The sequence below is a fragment of the Suricata suricatta genome, chromosome 12, assembly GCF_006229205.1.
Source record: "Suricata suricatta isolate VVHF042 chromosome 12, meerkat_22Aug2017_6uvM2_HiC, whole genome shotgun sequence".
Classification (NCBI taxonomy): domain Eukaryota; kingdom Metazoa; phylum Chordata; class Mammalia; order Carnivora; family Herpestidae; genus Suricata; species Suricata suricatta.
In genome coordinates this window covers 64351942-64369327 of record NC_043711.1, presented here as the reverse complement: position 1 = coordinate 64369327, position 17386 = coordinate 64351942, and positions in this window count along the sequence as shown.

Genomic DNA, 17386 nt, shown 5'->3' with positions numbered 1-17386 from the left:
GGCTATACATGGCAAAGAATACAATTGGTACAAAAATGGTTTAGAAAAGTAACTGAATAAATAAAAATCCATAACAAGCAGCAACAACAAACCCTGGGACAGGGCAGGACCTAATTTTTAGAACTGCCACATTACGTTATTCAAAATCTCTCATTTTCAACCAAAAATTATGAGTCATATCAGAAAAAAAACAAAGAAGAAATTATGAACCATTCACAGGGAAAAAGAAAATAATGATAACCATCTATGAGGAAGCCTAGACATTGGACTTACGAGACTAAGACTTAAAACATTTTTTAATGTTTATTTGCTTTTGAGAGAGAGAGAGAGGGTGCAAGAGGGGGAGAGGTAGAGAGAGAGGGAGACACAGAATCTGAAGGAGGCTCCAGGCTCTGAGCTGTCAGCATAGAGCTTGATGTGGGGCTCAAACCCACATCCCACGAGATCATGACCTGAGCCAAAGTTGGTCACCTAACTGACTGAGACATGCAGGCATCCCATTAGACAAAGACTGTAAATCAACTGTCTTAAGATAGGCTCAAAGAGTCAAAGGAAACCAGGAAAATGATCTATCATCAAATAGAGAATATCCATAAAGACTTAGAAATTATAAGACAAAACCTAATAGAAATTGTAGAGCTAAAGTTCACATTCAGGGGTAACTGAGTAAGACCTCCAGCCATTTACCCTAAAAGGACAGGCCTTGACCATCACAGAAAGAGTGACAGCACATTCAACGATGGATAGAACACTTGTAGGTTGAAAGAATCACTGTTATTGGATTATAGCTGGAAAAACTCCCACCATCGTCTCCAGAAGTAGCCTTCATTTTGAGGTTTTTGTGCACTTGTGTGCAAGGAACCTGACACACAGAAGGCATGAGCCTCATGGAAGGTTATTCTGGAACACCATTAGTAAGGCAGTAAGGAGGTATCTCTGGGTTGCTGTGGCAACTACCCACCATGGATACAATTGTTAAGAAGAGTCAGTCTCACTGACCAATGATCCAGAGTAACTCAAATTGGGACTGGCCCTGTTAAGGATTTGTTTCCACAAATAGACCTGAATTTTAAATTTATATCATTGTTGGCATTTTCAATAAAGAGCTTTTGCAGAAAATGAAGTTAAAGGGATTGACTAACTTGCACCGAACAGCTCTTTCTGTAAGCAAAGCATACCACTCTGGGCACCTGGGTGGCTCAGTCATTGAGCATCTGACTTTGGCTCAGGTCATGATCTCACAGTTTGTGAGTTTGAGTATCACATCGGGTGAGCTCAAGCCAGGCTTCAGGTGAGCACGAGCCCCAGGTGAGCCCCACCTCTCTCTCTCTCTCTCTCTCTCTCTCGCTCTCTCTCTCTCTCTCTCTCTCTATCCTGTGCTCACTTGTGCCCTCTCTCTTTAAAAAAAAAAAAGAAAGAAAAGAAAAGAAAAAAGCATAACATGCCCCTAACGACAGAGCCTCAAAAACATGAGGCAAAGCTGACAGGATTAAGGGGAGAAATCAGTCATTCAACAATATTTACTGAGACTTCAGTATTCCCTTTTCAATAATGGATAAAACAATTAGCAGATGAGCAAAGAAACTGGAAACTGAACACTGTCATTCAACCAGACCGGACAGACGGGACAGCTCGCTAGAGCACACCACACAGCAAAGCAGAATCCACGCTCTTCTCAAGTCCACATGGAGCACTCTCCAGACAACATATATTAGGTTATAACAATTCCAGAGAGTTCAAATGTTTGAAACCATACCAAGCAGTTTCTCCAACCGCAGTGGAATACAACTGGCCATCAATAACAGGAGGAAGACTGGAAAACTCACAGATGTGTAGAACTCAAAGAGCATATTCCTGTAAAATGAATGGGTCAAAGAAGACCCATCGCAGATGAAATTAGAAAGTACTTTAAGATGAAATGAAAACAAAACACACCAAAATGTATGAGATGCAGTGAAGCCAGTGCTCAAAGCAAAACTCACAGTTATAAATGTCTACATTTAAAAAGATCTCTGGGTGCCTGGGTGGCTCAGTCGGTTAAGCATTCAACATCAGCTCAGGTCATGATCTCACGTTCATAACTTGAGCCCTGCATTGGGCTCTGTGCTGACAGCTCGGAGCCTGGAGCCTGCTTCAGATTCTGTGTCTCCCTTTCTCTCTGTTCCTTCCTGACTTGCACTGACTTGTCTCTGTCTCTTTCTCCTAAAAATAAATAAAGATTTAAAAAAAGTTTAAAGCATTAAAAAAAGATGAATTGTGTATTTCAAACTTCATAGCCAAGCCACCCTACTGCAAAGCCTGCAGTTTGGCTAGAAAAATTTGGTTCTTTGAAAAGAACAATATTGACAAACCTTTAGTGAAACTAAAAACAAAAGAGAGAAGCTGAAAATAATGTTGGAAATGAAAGTGGAGACATTATTACTGACTTTACAGAAATAAAAAGGAGTATAAGGAAATACTGTGAACAATTATATGTTCAACAAATTAGATAACCCAAAGGAAATGGATAAATTCTAGAAAAAGGCAGTCTGCAGAAATTGACTCAAGAAATGCAAAATCTGAACAGATTTATAATGAGATAGAATCAATAATTTTTAAAAAGTTTAGTATGGATAGAGGAATCTCAGAAGCATAGAGATGAACAGGGTACTCAGGCCACCTCAAAGCACATGGCTAGGATAATAGTAAGGAAATCAGCTTTGCCAAGCAAGGTAAGTTCAATTCCTTTACCGACCCAATAACCTACCTGCCTGCTCCCCACCCATGCTCCTAGGAGCAAAGCCTGAGAAAGAAACCCCCAGCCTCACCAGGGACAGGAGAAAGTGTCAGTACCTACCAATCCTGCTGGTCAGCCACATATTAATAGACAGGAGAAAGTGTCAGTACCTACCAATCCTGCTGGTCAGCCACATATTAATACTAACCACCCACAAAAGCCACTGAAGAAAATCCACCATATTACACGTAACATGTATAAGTGAGCACAACACCACATCTGGCAGCCAGGCATCCATATATTCGATTATGCCCATGAGGTTTAAGAGAATAAAAACTTTCTAGTTGTTTCTTTGGAGAAAACATGGATGATTATGAGAGTTCTGGGGATGAATCATCTAGACATCATACACATTTACATTTTTCAGTAACCAGATTCCCACACTGTGAATAACAAAACTGAGGTAACAAATCGCATAATTTATATTTTCTGTTAACCCTGGTGAGTTTATATCCACAGGAGATGAGTGTACAGTTCAAATTTGTATTTCCTAAATAAACAAGAGACACCCCATGAAGCATGGGTATGACCCTTCACTGAGAAAGAAAAAAGGAGAAGTTAAGGCAGTTTTTTTTTTAATTTACATCCAAGTGAGTTAGCATATAGTGCAGCAATGATTTCAGGAGTAGATTCCTTAATGTCCCTTACCCATTTAGCCCATCCCCCCTCCCACAACCTCTCCAGTGACCCTCTGTGTGTTCTCCATATTTAAGAGTCTCTTATGTTTTGTCCGCCTCCCTGTTTTAATAGTATTTTTGCTTCCTTTCCCTTATGTTCATCTGTTTTGTATCTTAAAGTCCTCATGTGAGTGAAGTCATATGATATTTGTCTTTCTCTGACTAAGGCAGTTATCATTAAGGTAAATACCAAATATCACATCTGAAAAGAAATGGTGGGGGAGGGGTAACTGTTAGAAATGGAGGAAGGGGGAGGAAAGGGAAGAGAGGTCAGGAAGGGGAAGATGAAGGGCAGAACAGAGGACTGGGGTAAAATGGGAGGGGAAATTTAGGAGAGGACAAAAGGAAGCAGAGTCTCCAATATAGCAAATTCCATCAAGACGTCTAGGCCCAATCTGAAACGTGTTAGACCCGGTTTGCATCCTAATCAAAAGCTTCCCCTCCACCCCCCAAAAAGGATGTTTCAGGAAATGTATACAATTCTAGGCTTCCTTTGTCATTGGATGATCAATGCATTTAAGAGCTTTCCCAGCAGTGCACCCAGTCGAGGGGCAACGACAGTCTGGAGCCACCTGGGCTATGGATGCCCCCCACGTGAAACTTCCCAGTTCCCAGGTGACTGAGCAAGAGGCCTTCAATAGCTGAAAGGAAAAAGCCAGATTTCTAGTAAATCTGACACATAAAAGGCTCCCTCCTCCAGTCAGCCAAACTCATTTAGTGACACTTGGAGTGTCTGTTATGCTGTAGCTATACTGGCCCAGTCTCAGACCCCGCTCCACGGCTTGGATAAAGAAGCAAGGACTTCCCAACTTATAGACACCAGGGAATAACTGAGTTCGAAGAGAGTTAAAGATCGAAGACCTTCATATCTCCGGTATCTGCTTTCTTTTCTCCATAACTTGCCACAGGCTCTGTTTGATCAGTCTTGGGGACACCCATATCCTGCACTCTCACCTTCAGGTTCCACTTGATGTTTGCAGGAAGCTGCACATCTGTCCTTTCACCTGAGTGTGAGTCGCTAATGCCCCTGGAGCATAGGAGCCAAGCGTGGAGCCTGACAAGTGGAAGGAAACCAGTGATGGATTCTAAGTGGTCACCGTAGGGGTCACCTTCATGCCGACCCCTCCGGCAGCAATGACAGGATAGTGTTGAGGAACATAAAGCTGGAGTGGGGATCCAGAGCAGGGCAATCTTATCAAACCTGCAAGAGATGACCCTGGCCAAGCCTGTGGCTGCAGGAAGAGGAGAGAAGGGAGCCAGGAACAGTTAGGAGACCTAGTCTGCAGGGCTTGTGTCTGGATGTGAATGGGTGGGGGGAGAGCTGGGGGAGCTGGGGCCAACTGCCAAGTTGGGGCACCTCAAGTGCTCCCAGATGAGAGAGGGAATAAGCAACAAGGCAAAGCTTTGGGACCAGAGCTCACTGTTACTGAACCAGGCCCTTGGGCTCGCTGCGTGATAGAAATTGACAAGAGCAGGCACCTTGCTGGCTCAGTGGGAAGAGCAAGCAGCTCTTGATCTCTGGGATATGATTTGGGACCTATGTTGGGCATAGAGATTATTTTAAAATAAAAATGTTTAAAGGGCACCTGGGTGGCTTAGTGGGTTGTCTTGTAATGCCCAAGATTTCAATATCACCCCAAAACCAGAAACCGCCCGGGAGACCGAGTCACGCATGTAAAAGCAAAGGGCATTTATTATTACGGCTTAGGCTCGCCGGGCCTAAGTTTGGTTTCACAGCCTTCACCAACGCAGTGGATCCATGCTGAGAGCCCCGAACAAGGGCTGAGTAGGGTTTTTATGGGGTTTGGGAAGGGGGAGTTACAAAAAATTGTGACATCCAATCATTATTGTATAAGAGCATTGGCAGTAACTCTAACCATACACATTGTCCAGAGCATTCGTTACTTTTGGCGGGACCCAATTACAACATTTAGGGTATCTTTGAAATTAACCAATTACAGAGCGAGTTGAGGGTCTTGTTTGGTGACTATGGGGTAACTTTAACATTAGGTCACAGGGTCCTATCTAAAGTTCCCATCTGCAGGCCTTACCCTTAGGAATGTGGGGAGAGGTAGCTGGCCTTTCCTGATTGGATATTGCAAAGTGGTCTCCTGCTCTAGGCAATGTGTAACTGCCTAATGGTTCCGGAGAGACTGACCCTTAGACCTTCTAGTTTAGAGGGGGACCTCTGTCATGGAGTCTGTTAGGTTCAGCCTTACAGTCTGACTCTTGATTTTGGCTCAGGTCTGATCCCAGGGTTGTGGGATGGAGCCCTGTCTCCAGCTCTGTGCTGTGCATGGAGCCTGCTTAAAATTTTCTCTCTCCCGCCCTCTGCCCCTCTCCTGCTTGCCCTGTTTCTCTTTAAAACGAAATTAAGTTAAAGTTAAAAAAATAATAAAATATTTTTTTAAAAAAAGAAATTGAAAGAGGCAAATGAGTGTTTTAGGCAAAGCTTTATTGAGGCTTATGCTCCAGCACAAGGGAGACAGAAGAGAGGAAGGAATCTGCAGGCTGTCTCCCTGAGGAGTAAAGAAATCTAGGTGGGATAAGAGTGAGGTATAAGCATGTAGAGCGGGGGTTTTCTTGGCCCTTGCGTACTGAGAGATTATGCTTTCCATACTCTGTATGCCTCGTTAGCATGTTAAATCCCCACCTCGAGGAGTGACTTTTAGGATTTAAATAAGGGAAAGTTAACTAGAGGGTTCTCCTGGTGGGCATGGTGCATACTCCGAGGCCAGCATCAGAGGTCCACACACTGGTGCAGATTGGTTTGGTCTGGATATCACTAGTTTTTTGCACGCTTGCCTCCAGGTTCCTCTTGGTGTTTGCAGGAAGATGCCCATCTGTCATTCTGCCTGTCTTTTAAGCAGATGCCCTGTTTTCTGCATTCCTGTAAGATACATTGCTCATGAATTTTCTTCTAAGGAGTTTTCACAGTATAGTGGGTTAAGGTTTAGGGCAGGGCCCCAGGTCCTGATCCTATCTCAACCCCAGGGACACGGCGTAGCAAGGTGAGCCTCACTGTAGGTGATTTCTCTCCAGAATTCACCAAGGGTTCTGAATAGTTTGGTTTAACTTTTTTAACTGCAAAAAACTGGAAATGTAACTTTGCAGTGTTCCCCATAATGAATGCATCTCTTTGATATAGATTCGGTATGTGCATCTGAGCCGTAGAGGGTGCAATCAGGCATCAGGTCCGGAATGGAGCTTGCCCAGCACCCCCTGTACCAGCGTCTCTAGCTAGACTTCCTCCCAGGCTGAAAAAGCCACACCCTCGCTTGCACCACGAGGCTACACCTGCGGAGGAGAAGATGATACAACGCACTAAGAAAACCATACAGTTCCACAGTGCTGTTGGCTCGTTCCATACGGAGAAAGGAGGGGACCTGGGGTTGGAGGTGCAGCTTCCCAACCAGGTCACCGCAAGGGCACAAACGTGAAAACCGCCATGCGCACTGGCGCACTTCAGCTAAATGTGAAGTCATGCCGCCCTCTTCCGAACTTTGAAAAGTGACATATAAGAAACATAAAAAAGGGCTTGAATAAGAAATTTCAGCTCGTGTTAGGCCTCAGAGAGGGGCTTTGCATCCTGAGGTCTTCCAGTTGTGTGCACCCTTGTCCAGGTTTGTTGTTGGGTTTTTTTAAGTTTATTTATTTTGAGAGAGACAGAGACAGTGCAAGTATGGGAGGGGCAGAGAGAGAGGCAGAGAGAGAATCCCAAGCATGGATCCTTGAGATCATGACCTAAGCAGAAACCAAAAATCAGTCACTTAACTGACTGAGCCACTCAGGTGCCCCTCACAAGAGGTATTTCAATTTCCTGGTATATGGAATAAAACCAGGATTTTAAGTAAGGAAATAAATGTCAATTTATTATTGAACAAAAATATTTACGTAAAATAGTCTATGTGTAGAGAGATGTTTAGGAAACTATTTCTGGTGGTATTTCAACAATTCTTCTTTATTTGGGTTTTCTGCATTATTTTTTTTTTTTACAACAAACATGTAATGGTTTACAAAAGCAATTATTTCAATAAGAGAAACAGTAAGTTATTTAGACTGCCAGCATTTGACAGGACTTAACTATCCACCTTGACTCTAAGTGTGGCTAATAGAACATACTACATTACCTGTGTGTAAACAACACATATGCCCACAAAACCAGGGCATTATTTTACATTTTAAAATATTTAGTTTGAAATGTTTAAGTTACAAAAGACAATACCGAAATATTTTCTAGTCTACTGACATGCATACTTTTATTTTTACCTACAAACTTACAGCAGAACTATCAGATTTAAAAAAAGAAGAAATGGGGCACCTGGGCGGCTCATTCAGTTAAAGTGTCTGACCCTTGATTTCAGCCCCAGTCATCACAGTTTACAGGATCAAGCCCCGAGTCGGGCTCTGCCCTGACAGCATGGAGCCTGCTTGGGATTTCCCCCCACACTCTCTTTCTGCCCTTCTTTGTGCTCTTACTATCTCAAAATAAATAAACATAAAAAACGAATTGTGTATGTATTTAAAAAAAATTTTTTTAATGTTTATTTTGAAAAGAGAGACAGAGTACAAGTTGGGGATGAGGGGAGGTGCAGAGAGAGAGGGAGACAGAGAATCCGAAGCAGGCTCCATGCTCCAAGCTGTCAGCACAGAGACTGAGGCTGGGATTAAACTCATTGACCTTGAGATCATGACCTAAGCCGAAGTCAAACGCTTAACACACTGGGCCACCCAGACGCCCCACAGAATTGTGTATTTCAAACTTCACAGCCAAGACTACCTGTCACAAAGCCTGTAGTTTGGCTAGAAAACTTTCTGTTCATACCCAAAAGCCACACAATGTATTGCATCAACAACTATTTTTGAGAACTTACCACATGCCCAGAAACTGGAATTAGGCACAAGATTCAGTGCCCCCATATGTTCAGTGTCCCGGAGAGAGGGGCATATGGCCAGGCAGGTTCAACGTGGACTGGTCATTTCTGCCTGAGGGAGAAGCAGAGCAGCCACAGGGGCTCAGGCCCAGGGTGGAGAGCGCACACCCAGGTAACTTTTTCGGGCTCAGGTACAGTCTCAGTGAGGAGCAGCAAGGAGAGAGGCTGGAGTGATGGCTGCAGCCGTCTAGTCCATGAGTCACCTGCCAACTTGGGGAAGGCGTTTGGATTTCTCATGAAGACAACTATGGGCCACCTGAAGAAAGGCAGGACACAAGGCAGGACAGAAGGAAGGAGGCTCCGAGGGGTGGATGGGGGTCTGAGTAAGGCACAGGGCTGGGGTCCCAGAGCCTGGCATCCTAGCAGGTGCTGTGTGGGGGTTCTGGCCACAGGTATAGCTGGAGGTTCAAGAACGACAGGCCTCCGGTGCCTGGATGGCTCAGTTGGTTAAACATCCGACTTTGGCTCAGGTCATAATCTCACGGTTCATGGGTTTGAGCCCTGCATCAGGCTCTGTGCTGACAGCTAGCTCAGAGCTGGAGCCTGTCTTTGGATTCTGTGTCTCCTCTTTCTGACCCTCCCCTGCTCATGCTCTCTCTCTCTCTCTCTCTCTCAAAAATAAATAATAAAAAAAATTTAAAAATTAAAAAAAAAAAGAACGACAGGCTTCTTGCGGGCAATGATAGCGAAGCAAAGGTATCTGAAAGCCCTCTATGTGCAAGGCTCTAGGAAAGAGAACAAGATGTAAAAATGACAAATTCATTGACTTGTACACTAACTCACTCTAAGGGGAAAGAAACTGCGTAGTGGTGGTCCATGTGTAGAGGAGTAAGCTGGAGAACACAGCAACTCTGGAATGATGCAACCCTGAAAGTTATAGGACATCAGGCTTGAGGAGTAACCTGGGCAGAGGAAGTGGCTCCCAGCTGGATCCAAGGCAGGCAGAGATTTGTGTCCAGCCTGAACCCTGGTCATGAACTGCTGGTCTCATTCATGTAGACAGTGAACAGCCATGACCAGTTGAGGGTGTTTGTGATGAACTTGTCACTTGTCAGGGAGCAGAAGGAATCCAGTGGCTCTAGACCTGACAGGCAGGAGAGGGGCCAAGTAGACAGATGCCACCTGTAGCTTCCTCCCCACCATGACACTTGACAGGGACAACATGAAATGCTGGATCCTAGAAGAATTTGCTCTTTATGTGGGGACTTCAGGTCTTGAGAAAGAGTTCAACACACTGCTTCCTGTAGCAGGAAAGCTTTGCTGCAATGCCAATGAAGCAAAACTGTGTGCTTGTGACCTAGGGGTTCTGCATTCTGAACCATGATCCTTATCTTTTTGGCCCGAAGTCAAGCTCATTGACAGGTAACATTGCATAACCTCTTTTTGAAGAGCATAGTAGCTGAGACTTCTGCTCAGGGACTCACTGGGCTGACGTCCAGATGTCACCTGAGACTGTGATCTCATCTGAGGCTCAGGATTCCTTGCTCAGCTAACTGGTTGTTGGCAGAATTCAGTTCCTAGCAGTGGTATAACTGAAGACTTCAACTCCTAGAACCTCTCACATAGCAGTTTACTTCTTTGAGATCAACAAAAGAAAATCTCTACTTTTCCAAATCTCTGACCTTTAGACACCCTTTTAAGGGTTCTCCTGATTAGGTCAGGCCCACCAATGATGATCTCCCTTTAGATTAACTTAAAGTTAACTGATTATGGGCTTTGATTACATCACAGAATTTCTCCATTTTGCCATACCACAATATCTACTCGTGGAAGTGGTGTCCCTCATATTTACAGGCCCTCCTGACATGGGGCTACATAAGAGTATGACTCACTGGGAATTGCCTTATAATTCTGCCCTCCATACCCAGTCTCCAGCACTGGGTAACCCCATTTTGAAGGAAAAGAAGGAATATGGTCCTGTAGTATTAAAAGAAAAAACAACAATAAAGCAGTGCATTAGTTAGTGTTCTCCAGAGCAACAGGGTAGTAGTATAGGGTAGGAGGGAGAGAGATTTATTATAAGAAATTGGCTCATGCTATAACGAAGGCTGAGAATCTTCGTGCCACACCATGCACAAGCTGGAAATCCAGGCAATCCTGTGATGTAGTTCCAGTCTGAGTCCATAGGCTGGAGGACCAGGAACACTGATGGTGTAACTCCCAATCCAAGGGCAGGAGATGGATGTCCTAGCTCCATAGTCAGGCAGACAGTGAATCCTCCTTTCCTCCATCTTTTTGTTCTATCTGGCCCTCAACAGATTGAGTTCTGCCCACCACATTGGGGAGGACCGTCTGCTTTACTCAGGGTACCAACTCAAGTGCTAGTTTCATCCAGAAACACCCTCACAGACACACCCAGAGATAATTGATGTTCGACCAAATATCCAGGCACCCAGTCAAGTTGACACATGAAGTAAATCTTTGCAAGCAGCTTCTTCAAATATGGGCATGGTGGCTGGGAGTGGGTGCAGGGAGAGATAAGATGAGTAAAGTAGAAAACCATGTGTGAAACTACATTTCTCCGTGCACATTGATAAATGATAAAGTCGTGGCCAATCTTAGATTTTGCATAACTCACTCTGCCCCATGTATGGAGTATGAAAGTGGGTGCCCAAGACAGACCGGGGCAGATGGGAGATGGGGTGGGACTTAGATGGAAGAAAAGTCTGGGGTTGCTTGCCTTGGTGAGAAGCAAATTGTCCTGGGAGACAGTCTGCAATGGCAAAGCACTTGAAAGCTCAGTGGCAACTGTCATTTTTTTTCTGATTACCATCTAAAGATAACACTGACCATGGAAAGATAGAAAAGAGGGGAGTCAGGTAAGTTAAATTGAATTAAATTCCTTTTAAAAATTTGTTTATTTAGAGAAAGTACAAACAAGCATGAGCAGGAGAGGGTCAGAGGGAGAAGAAGGGAGAGAATCCCAAGCAGTCTCCACGCCTGGCACAGAGCCTGACACAGAGCCTGACACGGGGCTCAGTCGCATTACCATGAGATCATGACCTGAGTTGAAATCAAGAGTTGGACACTTAACTGAGTGAGCCACTCAAAATAAATCTCTTTCTTTTTTAACTTATTTATTTATTTAGAGAGAGAGCATGTGCAAGTATGTGCAAGTGAGGGATAGAGAGAGGGAGAGAGAGAATCCCAAGCAGGGTTCATGCTAACAGTATGACTTGGGGCTAGAACCCACGAACCATGAGATTATGACCTGAGCTGAAATCAAAAGTCAGATGCCTAACTGACTGAACCACCCAGGCACTCCTAAATTAAATTTCTTTAATATGAGAAGCCATATCCAGATATATTTATTGTATAAATGCTTACTTAAAAATAGCTAATAAGTGAGAATATCTAACTCTTAATACTTTATTGATACATACTTTTAAACATTTTTATATTTATCTTCATAACCTTCTGTTCCAGGTACCCAACTATGAAAAAATAACAAAGTGTTTTCTGAAGCTTCTTGACAACTATCATAGAATGCAAACCCTTATTTTCTAGAAAATCTATTAATTACTCTTATCAATTCATTCTGTTTACTCATGGAAGCAACTGACTTCCCAAACGGTTCCCTCAGGATCCTTACCTCCTGTTAGTATGTCTCTGTGTGGCTGACTCTCACACCAAATAGAGCTGGCCAAGGTAGGATGTGGTGGCAATGCTGGTGTGTAATCCCGATTATTGGTGACCAAAGACAAAGGTCTTCTCGCTTGCTCTGTCTTGGATTGCTCGCTTGTGGGGAAGCAGGCCACCATGTTGTGAGGCCACTCAAGCAGCCCCTGGAGAGGCCCGCACCAGGACGGATGGAGGCCTCTCCACAAAGCCAGCAGCCTGCGAGCCGGCCAGAAGCATATCCTCTGGCCCCCGCCCAGCTTTCAGATGAAAGACCCCATATCAGAACCACCCAGCTCAGCTGTTTCAAAATTCACAGAAACTGTCAGATAGTGAGGTTTTATTATTTTTAAGCAACTAAGCTTTAGAGTAATTCGTTATGCAGTTGTAGCAATAAAAATCTAATATACTTAAACATTTAGCAAGCATCTCTTGTTTGTCAGCCCCTGGGTCAAGAGAGAAACAGTGGATGTCAACTATCCTACAAGGGTAGAACTCAGAAATGGAGGGTCTGGGGTGAGCTATGGGTGTTCTGGTGGAAATATTGGTGGGAGCAGTGGTGAAGAATCTAGGATTTCTGAGTGACCCCCAAAACCAGAAACCGCCAGGGAGACCGAGTCACGCATGCAAAAGCAAAGGGCTTTATTACGGGTTTAGGCTCGCCGGGGCCTAAACTCGGGCTCACACACTTTACCGGCGTGGTGGATCCATGCTGAGAGTCCCCAACAAAGGCAGGGTAGGGCTTTTATGAGTCTGGGAAGGGGGAGTTACAGGAATCCAATCATTATTGACAGGTTTATCCAATCACAACATTTAGAGTGTTAACCAATCACAGAGTGGACCCAGGACCCAGGACCCTCACGTAGGGTGTAACTAGCCTTAGGCAGCTTCTATTTCCAGGCCTGCCCTTAGGAATGTTAAGGGTATTACAAGGGTGGTCCCTCTTGCCTTGGGCAATGTGTGCCCTTCTAGTGTCTCAAACCTGCATCCTTACATTAGTATTAAACTAGCTCAGAGCAAGTCCTCTCTAAACCCAATAAAATTATAAGCAAATAAGTAAAAACACAAGTAATACCCACACTACTCAAATTTTAGAGGAAGCGGTGTTCAGAGATAGAAGTTTCTAGATGTTATGTGTGTCATACTCCATGAAGCCAAATCTCCCTCATCAAAGCATCCTAAGGGAAGGGGCTAAAAAGTCAAATTCTAGAAATCTCTAATACCTCCCCAAATTTGAAGAGGCAGCAGCTGAAGAACAGAATACACTTGCCAAAGGGAAAGGCGTGAATGTCCCTCTAAGGGCAACCCATTCCTAACAACTACTTGCTCAGAAGAAGAAGAATCAGCCAGATTTTACCAGTTTCTTTTCCATGTTTGGAGAAAGTAGGAAAGGGAATTTGAGGAGTAACAAGAAAAAAATAAGAAAACCACGCACAATAGCTGGGGATGAGAATGTGAGTTAAGCCTAATAGTGGACATTTTACAGAATTTTATATTTTGAAGAGTTCCTGGGTGTTTCAGTTGGTTAAGCATCTGACTTTGGCTTAGATCATGATCTCACAGTTCATGAGTTTGAGCCCTGCATCGGGCTCTGTGCTGACAGCTCAGAGCCTGCAGCCTGCTTCAGATTCTGTGTCTCCCTCTCTCTTTGCCCTTCCTCCTCCTCCTCCTTCTCTCTCTCTCTCTCTCTCTCTCTCTCTCTCTCTCAAAAATAAAATAAACAGTAAAATAAAAAAAGAAAATTATATTTGAGAATACCTCTCTCTGCTTCAAAATCAGAAATGGTTTGGGAACTACTCCCAAGGAACTTCTCTTCTTCCATTTGATGGAGTAAAGGATGTTTCTTTTAGGATCTACTGAAGATCTACTAAGCAGATGAAGGATAAAATGGGGGAGGGGGTTGGGGTAGAAAAGAATAAAGTTTCTCATGTTGAGATCTTGGGTAAGATTTCTGAGACTCTAAATGCATTGGGAGTAATTAATCTGAAAATCACGCCATTTATTACCGCCCAGCTGGAAACATGGGTGCGGGGGACCAACCCACGCACCAGTCGAAAGGTCCCGGGTAAGGGTTTGGTATCGGCACAATATCTCTAGGAAAGAAGACAAGACAAGACAAGACAAGACAATGTGGATGGTGGTAAAGCCACACCTTATTAAGATAGCCAGGGTCTTATATACCATGGGTGATTACATCATTTCTTTAATGGTTACATAGTTCAAGGTCCTTGAAGACATGCTCCGGAAAAGGTCATTCTTATCAGGACAGTAGTAAGTAACAGGATTAAGTCATTACAAAAAAGGAATCTCCTAATAATAGTCTGGTTTAAACATAAGATAAGACTGAAGAATTCTATGAGGAGATATACATTCCTTAAGGCCCTTCAGTTATTCAAGGGTAAGATGCTCATCCTTTTATAAGCAAATCTTTTGGCAGAGGATTATGTTCACTCCCAACAGCAGACACAGAGCCAGAAAATAAAGTAAGGGAAGGTCACTGACTGACCCAAGTTGATTCAAAGCCTAAAAGTATATGCTTCTTTGCAAAGCAATGAGAAAATCATAGGATGAACAGAAGCCATGTGTGGGGCCCAGGAGGCCAAATACTGTTTGAGGGTATTTTTTGCCTACTGGGCCCCAACACATGGGGACTCCAGATCAGGGGCCTGGAAACTGCCATTTATATAAAAATTACAATAAGTAATAAGTATTGAAGTAATATCTGATAAATGTTTGTTAAAAGTTAAAATGATTCTAAACTGTCTACTTCCAGGCTACCTTCTTTGAAGTAACTGTCCCCTCCCCTACCCTGGAAGCGGTCCCAGTGGTGGGTCAGTGGTCTGACAGCCATGCAGACATGAATTTTAGGTCACTCTGGTCCTTCTCAGAGGTCACATTTGGGGATCAGGCGGGGCGGAGTGGGGAGAAAGGGTTCAGCCGTGCCTGAAAGAGCAGTGGAGTCCTGGGTCACCCTCACTGCTCCGGCATGTGCAAAGGGCGGGGCTCTGGCCGCTACAAGCGGCACCACTTCCATACATATTGACACAGTGGCGGCCAAACGAGAGCTTAACAACCAAATCTAAATATAAAAACAAAAAAGAGTATAATGAGAATCTTATGACCCCAAAACCCATGCAACTGGCAGTAAAAAATGTATAGCCTATACAAAAAGGGAACCAAGGTGTACATGTGTGTGTATTACCAATTTTATTCAAGTGGGGGTAGGAAAAAGAAGAAACAATCGAGGATACTGTAATAGAGGCTGTAATGGACTTTTCTTAATGTGTTGACCTGCCTGAGCTCCAGTCCTCAATCACACACCAATCCAGGTGTTGCTGGGAAGGTATTTGGAAGTGTGATTAAAGTTCATGGTCAGCTGACTTGAAGAAAGGGAGATCATCCTAGCAGGTCTGGGTCGGCCTGATTCAATCAGTTGGAAGACCTGAAGTAGAGAACTAAGACGTCTCTGGAGAAGAAAAAATTCCAGAGGGCGGGGAGGGGGGCGGACCGCAGCCGCAGCCCACCCTTCCTGACACCCACACTGAGACTTTGGGCTTGCCCAGCCAGCACCAACAGTCCCCTAAGCCCATGCCTTGTGATGAGTCTCTCGATACACATCTACTAGTTCTACTTCTCAGTGTGAGCCCTGATACAGAGGACAAAGACTTATGACTGAAAATCATGAAGCCCCAAGTTATACTGAAAGCCTTCTATCAAAGCTGCACAAAATAATTCGCTCCTTTGTTTGATGAATCTCTAAAATACTAGGGGAAAAACAGAAGGCTGTAACATTGTGAGTCTAGCATTACTCTGGTTCCAAAACAAATAACAAAAATAAATGGAGGTCAATTTCACTTAATAACAACCAGATTGTTAGCAAATAAAATCCAGGAGTGGAATTTAGTAAGACTGTATTACATTTATCCCAGCAATGAAGGCTTGATTCAAAAACATATACTATCTATGATCAAAAACATATACATATACACTATACTGAATGAGTGTAACTCATTCATAGAAAATTTTTTATTTTAATGGATGATAAAAATCATTAACATACAGTGATTTTGTTTGTTTTTAGAGAGAGAGAGAGAGAGAGAGAGAGAGAGAGAGAGAGCACAAAGTGGGGAGAGGGGCAAAGGGAAAGAGGCCAGGGATCTTAGCTCAGCATGGAGCCTGACACGGGCTCAATCCCAAGACCTGGGGATCAGGACCTGAGCCAAAGTCAAAAGTGGGATGCTCAGCCAACTGAGCCACCCAGGTGCCCTATGCACTTTTCATTTCATCAGGAATTGTAGCAAGTTAGGAATCAGTGGAAACTAAATTTGGTTGCTAGAAAACATTTATGTGGCCAGCACTGTATTTCCATTTGATATTGCTGCTCTAGAGTCTAGAATTATATTCTAATTCTAGAGGCTATAAATCACCTGTCTAAATCAACAAGAAAAATTGGTCAATAAACACGTGGGAATGCACTCACCTTGATGGTAAGGAGGGTAATGGCTAATTCCAGGCATCTGGAGCCTTGTGGAGATGTGGGGATGGGGGGATGAAGCCACAAAGCAAGGACAGGTCCTCCAAGAGGAGCTGCTGGGCCTTGGGAGTTGTTGGCAGTGGGTCCAGACGCAGGGAGGTCACAGTGACCTGAGCCATCAACCAATGGACGGTGAGCTGATTTTCACCCCATTTGGGGCCCAGTAGCCCAACCATCAGGCCTGAGCTGAGCCTGCAGGGGGTAGGCTCTGAGATCAGGCTTTGCCGCCCTCCCTCACATCCCCGCTGCAGGCTGGCTGGTGGGTGTGGGCAGCTCCCACCAGACGTCCTTCCAGCAGCCAGGGTCAGAACAGCAGCTCCACGGTACACACAGGGATGCATAATCCACATGCCTCTCGGGCAGGGCTGACTCCCTGGGGGTAAGGAGTGCAGGCCACACACAGGACAGCAGTCCGCCCCCAGCCATTAGTAGCCTCAGGGTCTGCCTCAGAGAGCTGCCTGGCCTGAAGTCACAGCTTTCCTGGGACAGCTGTCACCCAATGACTGAGCTACAGCCGTCCAGGCACAGCGGGATGATGGGCATTCCTCCTCTCCAGCACCCCGTCCCGCTGTGGCTTTGGCGGGGGGCTGCATCAGGGGCGACTCTGCCTCCTGTGTCACCCCCCTTCTTCCTTCCACAAATGCCGATCCCCCATGAATGTACGGTCTCTTCTGTCTCCCATCCCTCAGCATCTCAGTGTCTGCTCCCAGAGAGCCCAGCCCGGGAGGCCTGGGACAAGCTCTGTGCTGAAGCTTGCCAGCAGCTCCGTGACCTTGAGGAGAGAGAGGGGAGGACTGAGCCCCGCGGGTTCCAGTCAGTCCTCGCTCATCCCACTTGGCACCCGTCT